This window comes from Gastrolobium bilobum, unplaced genomic scaffold (genome assembly GCF_033153095.1).
Source record: "Gastrolobium bilobum isolate Gb01-03AN ecotype WA unplaced genomic scaffold, APGP_CSIRO_Gbil_v1 utg28160, whole genome shotgun sequence".
NCBI classification, from domain to species: domain Eukaryota; kingdom Viridiplantae; phylum Streptophyta; class Magnoliopsida; order Fabales; family Fabaceae; genus Gastrolobium; species Gastrolobium bilobum.
In genome coordinates, this window is record NW_026900111.1 from 16,905 (window position 1) to 26,367 (window position 9,463).

The window sequence follows — 9,463 nt, forward strand, 5'->3', positions numbered from 1 at the left end:
CACCTTCATTAAAACAAAAGAAAGGGAGTTTTAGAGAGCAGGAAAACCGGTTAATAGATGACATATATTAAAAAAATGAATTTAATCTTCTGAAGCAGGTAAGCATACTTTAGGAACTGGTTTTAGTGATAAGGAAAATGGAGACTGGCTCCTTACACCAGAGATGAATTCTGGAATTTCTTGGAATAAAAAAGAAGAAGAAAGGACCCAATCCAAGATTGAGCCTCCAGCCTAAGAAGAGGCCTACCCACCAGAATTTCTGCCAGCTTCTCTCTTTCTCTCGCTCTCCTATATATTTTGATTCCTCTAACTGAATACCCCAAACATCTCCTCTTCCACTCACTGCCACATCAGTAGTTGGTCATGCTGCAGCCCATTAGCACGAATATTCTCAATATTACCCATCCTATCCTCATTGTACTCATGGGTCTAACAGGACGCTTTATCAACAACAGAACAGATTAAGGACAACTAAAAAATTAAAATTTTAGCAGAGGATTTCTCGACTAACAAACTGGGAGTTTGGATGAGCTTTTTTTTTTTTCTAAAAAAAGTTGCTTTTTTTCTTAAAAAAGTTCATTTTGAGTCTTTTTGTGCATTTGGATAGCAACTTTTTAAAAAAACAGAATTTAAAAAAAAAAAAGTTAAAATAATGTTTTTTTAGAAGGCAGAAGTCCTTGCTTATGAAAAAAGCAGAAGAAAATAGTCAAATAATATTTTAAAAATTCAATTTTATCCTAACCCCATCCAACTACTCCACCCCACTACCACTATACCACCACTACCATCACATGTCCTTTTTAGTAATTTTATATACAAAAAATGGCTAATAATTTTAACATCCAAATAACTATTTTATTTGAAAGTATTTTTTATGTATTTCATCCAAACATAAAATAGCTTCAACTTTTAAAAAAAGTCATTTTAAAAAGCAAACCATAGAAAGTCCTTTTTTTGAAAGCTCATCCAACTCTAAAGACTTTCTAAAAGAGAATTGTGTACATGCAAGAAGACAACGAATCTGCCATTAGCCTACGCGAAAGATAAACCCTGACAACAGTCTGATATATTTCTCATCCCCTTAAAAAAAAGATTAAATAAAGCAAGTTCATCCGTTGATAATATCCATATTAGACAACAAATAAATCTTGTAAAGTCGTTTCACATAACCCAGAATAGGAGACAATTATGGGATGAGTTGAGCCATGAATGAAAAATCTAAAATGTTCACAAATTAATGTCTAATCATGACTAGTTAGGTAACAAAATGAGGACACAATAACTTGATAAGCAACTGGTGATTAGGCTTCAGTATAAAAATATATGCTTCGTATCAAACACTTACACAAAATTACTGGCAAAGAGAAATAAAAGGAAGAAATTTGTTTTACCTATACATACGTAGATATCAAAACCACTTCAAGGCCTCATTTGGCACCCTGGATAGGATAAGAATCTGATACATTTCCTCTACAGGTTTATCAAAGGAACAAGCAAAGGAAGGTTTGGGGCCTCAACAAGCAGAACAGCCCAATGGATAATCTGAATAGCCCAATGGGAGACATGCTGAGTGGCAAGTCAGTGGCAGATGTGAGCCATGCTGTCCACTATGCCCATACTGCCCTCCAACAGACTACCAACGTGGAAAGGGATGGGAGAGAGAGTTAGTTACGCGGAGAAGGATAAAAGATGAGGAGAGAGGAGAGACAAGGCAGCTGGAGTATTGGTTACCTTGGGTCCCTTGTGGGAATTGGGAGAGAGTGAAGCCTCTCAATGTGCTTCACACTATCTGTTATTATTTCTTGCTTGTGTGATTGCTGAGACTAGTTATTTTGTCATTACGTTCTGTATTTTTCTGAAGTATTGTAAGACTGGAATGGTTTGATTGATGAACAATTCGTACAATTGATTCATGTAATGCAATTTTGGTTCTGTTTCAAATCCATTATCTCTGTTTATATTACAAACCTAACAACTGGTATCAGAGCTCCGATCTAGGAGCTCTGTGGAATGATCCAGACAAGACAAATGGAACATCGTTTAGATTCGATAGAGGAAGGGCTGCGTAGGAGTTGTGCTCGTCATGAAGGGATCTGTCTTAGGCTGGATGCCAACGAAGAGAGACACCAAGAAGTGTTGCTAAGGCTAGATGCCGGTGAAAGAGGTGTTACTGAGATTATTCGACGGTTGGATGAGATGGCAATGGACAGACGAAGCCGTTCGGGAGACGGAGATAATAACCTCGAAGAGCATGAACTTGATTCGAATGGCGACGGTAATCGGAGAAGGGGAGGAAATCATTTTCCCATTACCAGACGATTGGAGGTTCCGATTTTCTCCGGTGAGGATGCTTTTGGTTGGGTCAACAAAGTGGAGAGATACTTCACGATCAATGGAGTGACGGAGGCGGAGAAGGTGAGCGCAGTGATGTTGGTCCTAGAAGGGGAAGCCCTCAACTGGTTCCATTGGTGGGAGGGTGTGAACCCAAATGCTCCTTGGCTACGTTTTAGACGCGAGTTGTTGAGCCGTTTCCAGCCAGAAGCATTAGACAATCCCTACCGTGCTTTGTACACGCTGAAGCAGTGGGGAAGCCTAGCGGAGTTCCGAGCGGAATTCGAAAAGGTGGTGGGGGTCTTATGGTTTGAAGACGAGGACCTTCTTAAGGGGGCTTGGCTAAACGGGGTGCGTAACAGCATTAGGGAGGAATTGTTGATGGTTCCTACGTTGAATTTGGCTGACTTGATGAAGTATTCTATGAAGATTGAGAAGAGGAATCTGGCGTGGGAAGAAGAAGGAGTCTGGCCACCGGGAAGAGGATGGGCTCAGAGTGGGGGACGCACAAACTTGGGCCCGAGAGTGAACAATGGCCCAAATGAACTTAGAAGGGATGGCCCAAGTGTTTCTCACCCAAACGGTCCAAACAAAAGTGGCCAAGTCAACGTCAATGCTCATTCCACGATAAGCAACCCTACGTCCCAATCGGCGCTGATGGAGAACGCAAAAGGGGGATCACCATCAAAGGGTTCGTCTTCTACCCCTGTAAATCAGACGAACGAAAGCCACCTGAGCCGCGGCCGTCGTCTTTCTCAGGCAGAATGGCGTGACCGCCACCAGAAGGGCCTTTGTTTTAAGTGCGAGGAGCGTTGGAGGCCAGGCCACAAATGCTCCATACCACAACTCCATCTGCTATTAGTAGATGAGGATGACGAGGAGGCTGAAGGAGGGACTGCTGCTGGGACGGTGACGGTTGGGGAGGAAGAAGACGTGGCTAGGGAGCATAAGGAGATGCAACTGTCTTTCAATTGTCTCTTGGGGCTCACTTCGAACCAAAGCTTGAAGGCTTGGGGGGAGGTGGCAGGACAAAGGGTGATTGTGATGGTGGATTGTGGAGCTTCAAGCAACTTCGTAAGCAAAACTCTGGTGGAAAAGTTAGCATTACCAGTAACCGAGACATCGTTGTACAACGTGGTGGTGGGAGATGGCCACAAGGTAAAATGTCAAGGAGTGTGCAGAGGAGTGGAACTCACGGTGCAAGCTGCTCAGATTAAGCAAGATTTGTATCTGTTTGAGTTAAGGGGAGCGGATGTGGTGCTTGGATTGGAATGGTTGACACAACTAGGGGAGATAAGGGCAAATTTCAAGGAGTTGACACTTCGGTTCGAGCAGGGCAACACGGAGGTTCTGATTAAAGGGGATAGTTCGTTGTCTAGAACAGAAGCTTCTCTCAAATCCATGGTGAAGGCATTGCATGATCAAGGAGAGGGCTATTTCGTGAGCTCAGATGGAAATAAAAAAACAGAAGAAGGAGACTGGTGGGAAGGCTTAGAAAATTTGATCAAGGAATTTCAAGATCTATTTCAGGCTACAGGGTCACTGCCTCCGAAACGTGCATGCGATCATGCCATCATTTTGCAACCAGGAAGCCAAGTGCCAAACCTCAGGCCATTCAGGTACCCCTATTACCAAAAAACTGAAATTGAGAAGTTAGTTGCTGAGTTATTGTCTTTTGGCTGGATACGTCACAGTCATAGTCCCTATTCCAGTCCCGTGATTTTGGTAAGGAAGAAGGATGGTAGTTGGCGGGTTTGTGTCGACTACAGAGCACTCAACAAATTCACCGTGCCAGACAAATTCCCAATTCCAGTGGTAGAAGAGTTATTGGATGAGTTAGGTGGCTCACAAATTTTTTCTAAGCTAGACCTCAAGTCCGGTTATCACCAGATACGAATGAGGGAGGAAGACATACCAAAGACTGCTTTCCGCACACATGAGGGGCATTACGAATACCTCGTCATGCCATTTGGGCTGACTAATGCCCCTTCCACTTTTCAAGCCCTCATGAATAAGATCTTGAGAGGGTTTTTACGAAAATTTGTGCTAGTATTTTTAGATGATATAATGATCTACAGTAAGAGCAAGGAGGAACATGAGTTGCATTTGCGGGAGGTCTTTGTCGTATTGAGACAGAATCAGTTGATTGTGAACAAAAAAAAATGTTGTTTTGGTAGCACACACGTGGAGTACTTGGGACACATCATAGCAGCTGATGGCATTAGAGCTGACCCAGATAAACTCCATGCTATGGTGGATTGGCCAGTTCCCAAGAATATCAAGGGGTTATGGGGTTTCTTGGGGTTGACAGGCTATTATAGACGGTTTGTCAAGGACTACGGCATGCTGGCCAAACCGTTGACTAACCTACTGAAAAAAGACTGCTTTAAATGGGATGCTGAGACTGAAGAGGTGTTCAATTTGCTGAAACAGAAAATGTGCTCTGTTCCAGTCTTAGCTCTACCAGATTTTCAGAAACCTTTTATGGTTTGTACAGATGCTTCGGGAAGAGGGGTGGGGGCTGTCTTGATGCAAGACAAACAGCCTCTAGCCTATATCAGCCAGGGATTTTCTCAAAGAGCCATGAACAAATCTGTGTACGAGAAGGAGTTAATGGCTATTGTGTTCGCCGTTCAGAAGTGGAAGCATTACCTTATGGGCAAACATTTCATTGTAAAGACCGATCAAAAAAGCTTGAAACATTTACTTGACCAAAGGGCACTAGGCGAAGATCAGCAAAAGTGGCTGTGTAAGTTAATTGGGTTTGATTTTGAAATTTTATATCAACCCGGTAAGGAGAATCTTGTAGCCGATGCCCTCTCTCGCCAGATGCAATTTGCTAGTTTGTCACAGTTGCAATGGCCAGATTTGGAGCTTTTGGATCAGGAGGTTCAGCATGATGACAAGCTACGGTCCTTGATCCCAGACTTAATGCTGCAACCGGATGCCCATGAAGGTTTTAAACTATTAGGGGGGCGTTTATTCTATAAGGACAGGTTGGTGCTCCCTAGCACGTCCAGCTTCATTTCCCCACTTCTTGAGGAGTTCCATAACTCAAGGATAGGAGGCCATTCCGGGTTCGTTCGCACTTACAAACGTTTGGCTGGTTTGGTTTATTGGGAGGGTACGAGGAAATGCATCAAGGATTTTGTGGCAGCTTGTGTCATCTGTCACCAAAGCAAATCTCAGAATTTATCACCCGCAGGCTTGTTGCAACCGTTACCTATTCCTAGCAAGGTATGGGCAGATATCTCTATGGATTTCATAGGAGGGTTACCTAAGGCTTTAGGGGTAGACACCATCTTTGTGGTGGTGGACCGGTTCTCTAAATATGCCCATTTTCTAACACTTGCCCACCCTTATTCAGCAAAAGAAGTAGCAGCTGTTTTCATCAACGAAGTGGTAAGATTGCATGGTTTTCCTCTCACAATTGTTTCTGACCGAGACAGGTTATTTATGAGCTCTTTTTGGTCTGAGATTTTTAAATGTGCTGGCACAAAATTACATTACACCACATCCTATCATCCACAAGCAAATGGACAAACATAGGTGGTCGATAGGTGCCTTGAGGTTTACTTAAGGTGTATGTGTGGTCCCAAGCCTAGACAATGGCCCAAATGGATCGCTTAGGCTGAATATTGGTATAACACAACCTATAAGGATTCTACGGGGTTAACACCCTTCAAGGTTCTGTATGGTATGGATCCCCCTTCTTTACTCAAAGCTCACCAGTTTGTGTCTCCTATTGATGAGGTCTCTCAGGTTTTGGTTGAAAGGGATAATATGTTACAAGAGTTGAAGCAAAATTTTACCAAGGCCCAAAACCGGATGGTTAAGCAAGCAAATAAAAAAAGACGCGATTTGCAATTTGCAGAAGGAGATCTAGTGTATTTGAAGCTGCAACCGTACCGGTTAAAATCTCTTGCTAAGAGGTTGAACGAAAAACGAAGTCCTAGATTCTATGGTCCTTTCAAGGTCATCCAACGCATTGGGGAGGTGGCATACAAGTTGCAGCTGCCTGCTGATTGCAGGGTCCATCCTGTGTTTCACATTTCTTTGCTAAAACCCGCGGCTTTTGCTGTACCAAATGTCCAACAGCTGCCTAAGTGCTTGTCTGAGGAGTGGGAATTAAAGGTCGAGCCTGCTGATGTGGTGCAATGGAGACGTTCCCAGAATAATACGCTGGAGGTGTTGATTAAATGGCATAATCTCCCGGATTTCGAAAACACTTGGGAAGACTTATCTGTGATCAAACGTCAATTCCCTCAGTTCCACCATGAGGACAAGGTGCTTAATTTGGGAGGGAGTATTGATACATTGCCTCTACAGGTTTATCAAAGGAACAAGCATAGGAAGGTTTGGGGCCTCAACAAGCAGAACAGCCCAATGGATAATCTAAATAGCCCAATGGGAGACATGCTGAGTGGCAATTCAGTGGCAGATGTGAGCCATGCTGTCCACTATGCCTATACTGCCCTCCAACAGACTACCAACGTGGAAGGGGATGGGAGAGAGAGTTCGTTACGCGGAGAAGGATAAAAGATGAGGAGAGAGGAGAGAGGAGAGACAAGGGAGCTGGAGAATTGGTTACCTTGGGTCCCTTGTGGGAATTGGGAGAGAGTGAAGCCTCTCAATGTGCTTCACACTATCTGTTATTATTTCTTGCTTGTGTAATTGCTGAGACTAGTTATTTTGTCATTACGTTCGGTATTTTCTGAAGTATTGTAAGACTGTAATGGTTGGATTGAAGAACAATTCATATAATTGATTCATGTAATGCAAATTTGGTTCTGTTTCAAATCCATTATTGCTGTTTATATTACAAACTTAAATTCAAGGGTCCACATTTATTCTTTTTTCATCATAAAATTCCCCACTTCTACTATACTCATTATTCTTCAAGCAGGTTCCTTCTGCAAGCTCTCAGATCCTTAGCACAGTGAAATCAGAAGGAACACTGTTTTGAGGTAGCAAACCTTTAATCCACTCTCCTTGAAGCAAGGCTTCAGGTTTTCAGTGTTCAGTGATGGCAACTAGCATCCACACAATCGTGCATGATAGGAATCTCATGAGTCTCCAATTTACTATGTATTAAGTGTTAATATGAGCATGAAATTGATTTAAAAGTGATTAAAAGTTATGAGAATTATAATTAAATTGTTATTTTATTCTCAATAATATTCTCAGAAGATTTCTTATATTTTGCAGTAAATTTCAGCTCAATAAAGAGATAAATTGAAGAGATCAAATAGAGTTGCTTTGGATTTCTAAATCATTCAAGATCTTATCAAATCTTCGTTTGAATATTTTTAAGGAAAGTTTTCCATTAAATAAAAAGGGAAAGATTTGAAAGATTGGATCAAAGATATGATTAGAGATTCTAGTGAAGATTCCATTAAAGATATGATGGAAAATTAAAAGATATGGTTTTCATCCCTATAAAAAGGCATCTCTTGGAAACTCAAAGACAATTCGACGAGGCAACAATATTCAGAGGAGGAGACTCATGCTGGAGATCAGGATTCCGGAGAACTTGAAGATTGAAGACCATTGATTTTTCTTCTTCATCTTTTTCTTTTCTTTCTTTGTTATGAATTCTTTTTACTATTTTGAATTGTTAAAGCCAAATATGTCTGGCTAATTTTCTTTTTGTAGTTGGGATCACGGACCCAATGTGAATCCTTTATATATTCTATATTGTTTTTATAATTAATGTAATTTATGTAGCTTTATTCTACCTGTGTTAATTCTTCTATATCCTTGATAGAATTGATCGCTCTATTATAGGGTTTTGAGGGTTAGGGCTCACAATAGACATATTGGGGTTTTAATCTGGACAAGGGTAGAATAACAATTCGTGCATGACCTAGAAATAGGCTTACATAGATTGCAGACTTTTAATTCATTTGCTTAATGCTTAATTCAAGAGAAATTACTAGGACACTACGATTCTAATTGGGTTAACGGGTTGAAATCACTAAGACATTAGGGTTCAATTATTTAATAGGGAAATAATGAATTGTCTGAACTAATAAACTAGTTAGTTATAAAATACAATTTAGGAATGTAAGGGAGGATCGGATGTGAAGTGAATCCTGGCTACAGTTCTTTTACAATTTTTCATAACTCATATTTTCTTGACATTCTTGATTAATTTTTGCATGCTTTTAAATATTATTGTTTTTAAATTTCTGTTTTTAAATTACAATCACAAAATATTTTCACAATCAAATTGAATTCTTTTCTTCCAATACAAGGGGAATATTTAATTTAATATTCGGTGCATTAATCCTCGAGGGAACGATATTTACTTATCACTTTATTACTTGAAACGAACGGTTGCCGATTTCGCAACAGAACCAAAAAAGGTCTGCTGTGGGAACTGTTGCATATTAAGCGTGAGGAATTTGGATTTGGAAGCCTTTATGGACTGCGTAAGAGTAGGAAGTAACTGATGAAAAAACCCATCTCCATTTAGAGTCAGTGCCGGTAGATGGTATTGCATCTTATCAATTGTTGGCTAGGTAGCAAGGGCTCCTGTAGACAGCATATAATTGCCTACTTGGCTGATTGTTATTGTAATATGATACAACCCCTATCTGTTGACTCAGCTATTGAAAAGAATATTCTAGATAATAAGCTTGTTAGAAGTAGAGAGTTGGTGCTAATGTGGACTAGGTGAGAACGTTGTACAAGTCTGTTAGGAGAGTTTGTTATATATTAGGGGTAAGGCTCATGTAAAGGGGCATTGGGAATTTGGACACATTAGGGCTATGAAACCAGATTGGGAGAAAATTTTGGAGCCTCTCGAATTGCTCTAGAAAACATTTTAGCTTTTCTTGTATTTTTCCTTTCTTCTTCCATTACTTCTGAATTGTCTCTTTAATTTGTACTTTCCCTTATTGATATATCAAAGAAAATCCAGTTCTCTACGCCATTTGTTGGTGTTTAGTTGTGTTTTACTATGATATTTTGCTGAATCCTATCAATTGATATCAGAGCTATCCGATTCGGGTAGCTTTGAACAATACTGATACAATGGTTCAAAAATTAAATGGCAAAGGAAAGACGCTTGGGGATGGCTAATTGTTGTGGAACAACATTTTCAAGAAAAAAGAATAAATGAAGAAGA

The 9,463-nt window shown here is 40.6% G+C and overlaps 1 non-coding gene across 1 annotated transcript; it reads right to left on the minus strand.

Moving 5' to 3' along the window:
* Positions 1-8,780: 8,780 nt before the first annotated feature.
* Positions 8,781-8,846, minus strand: LOC133295361 (small nucleolar RNA SNORD2). The gene has a single exon (XR_009749323.1). It is a non-coding gene; the product is annotated as a small nucleolar RNA SNORD2 (small nucleolar RNA).
* Positions 8,847-9,463: the final 617 nt, after the last annotated feature.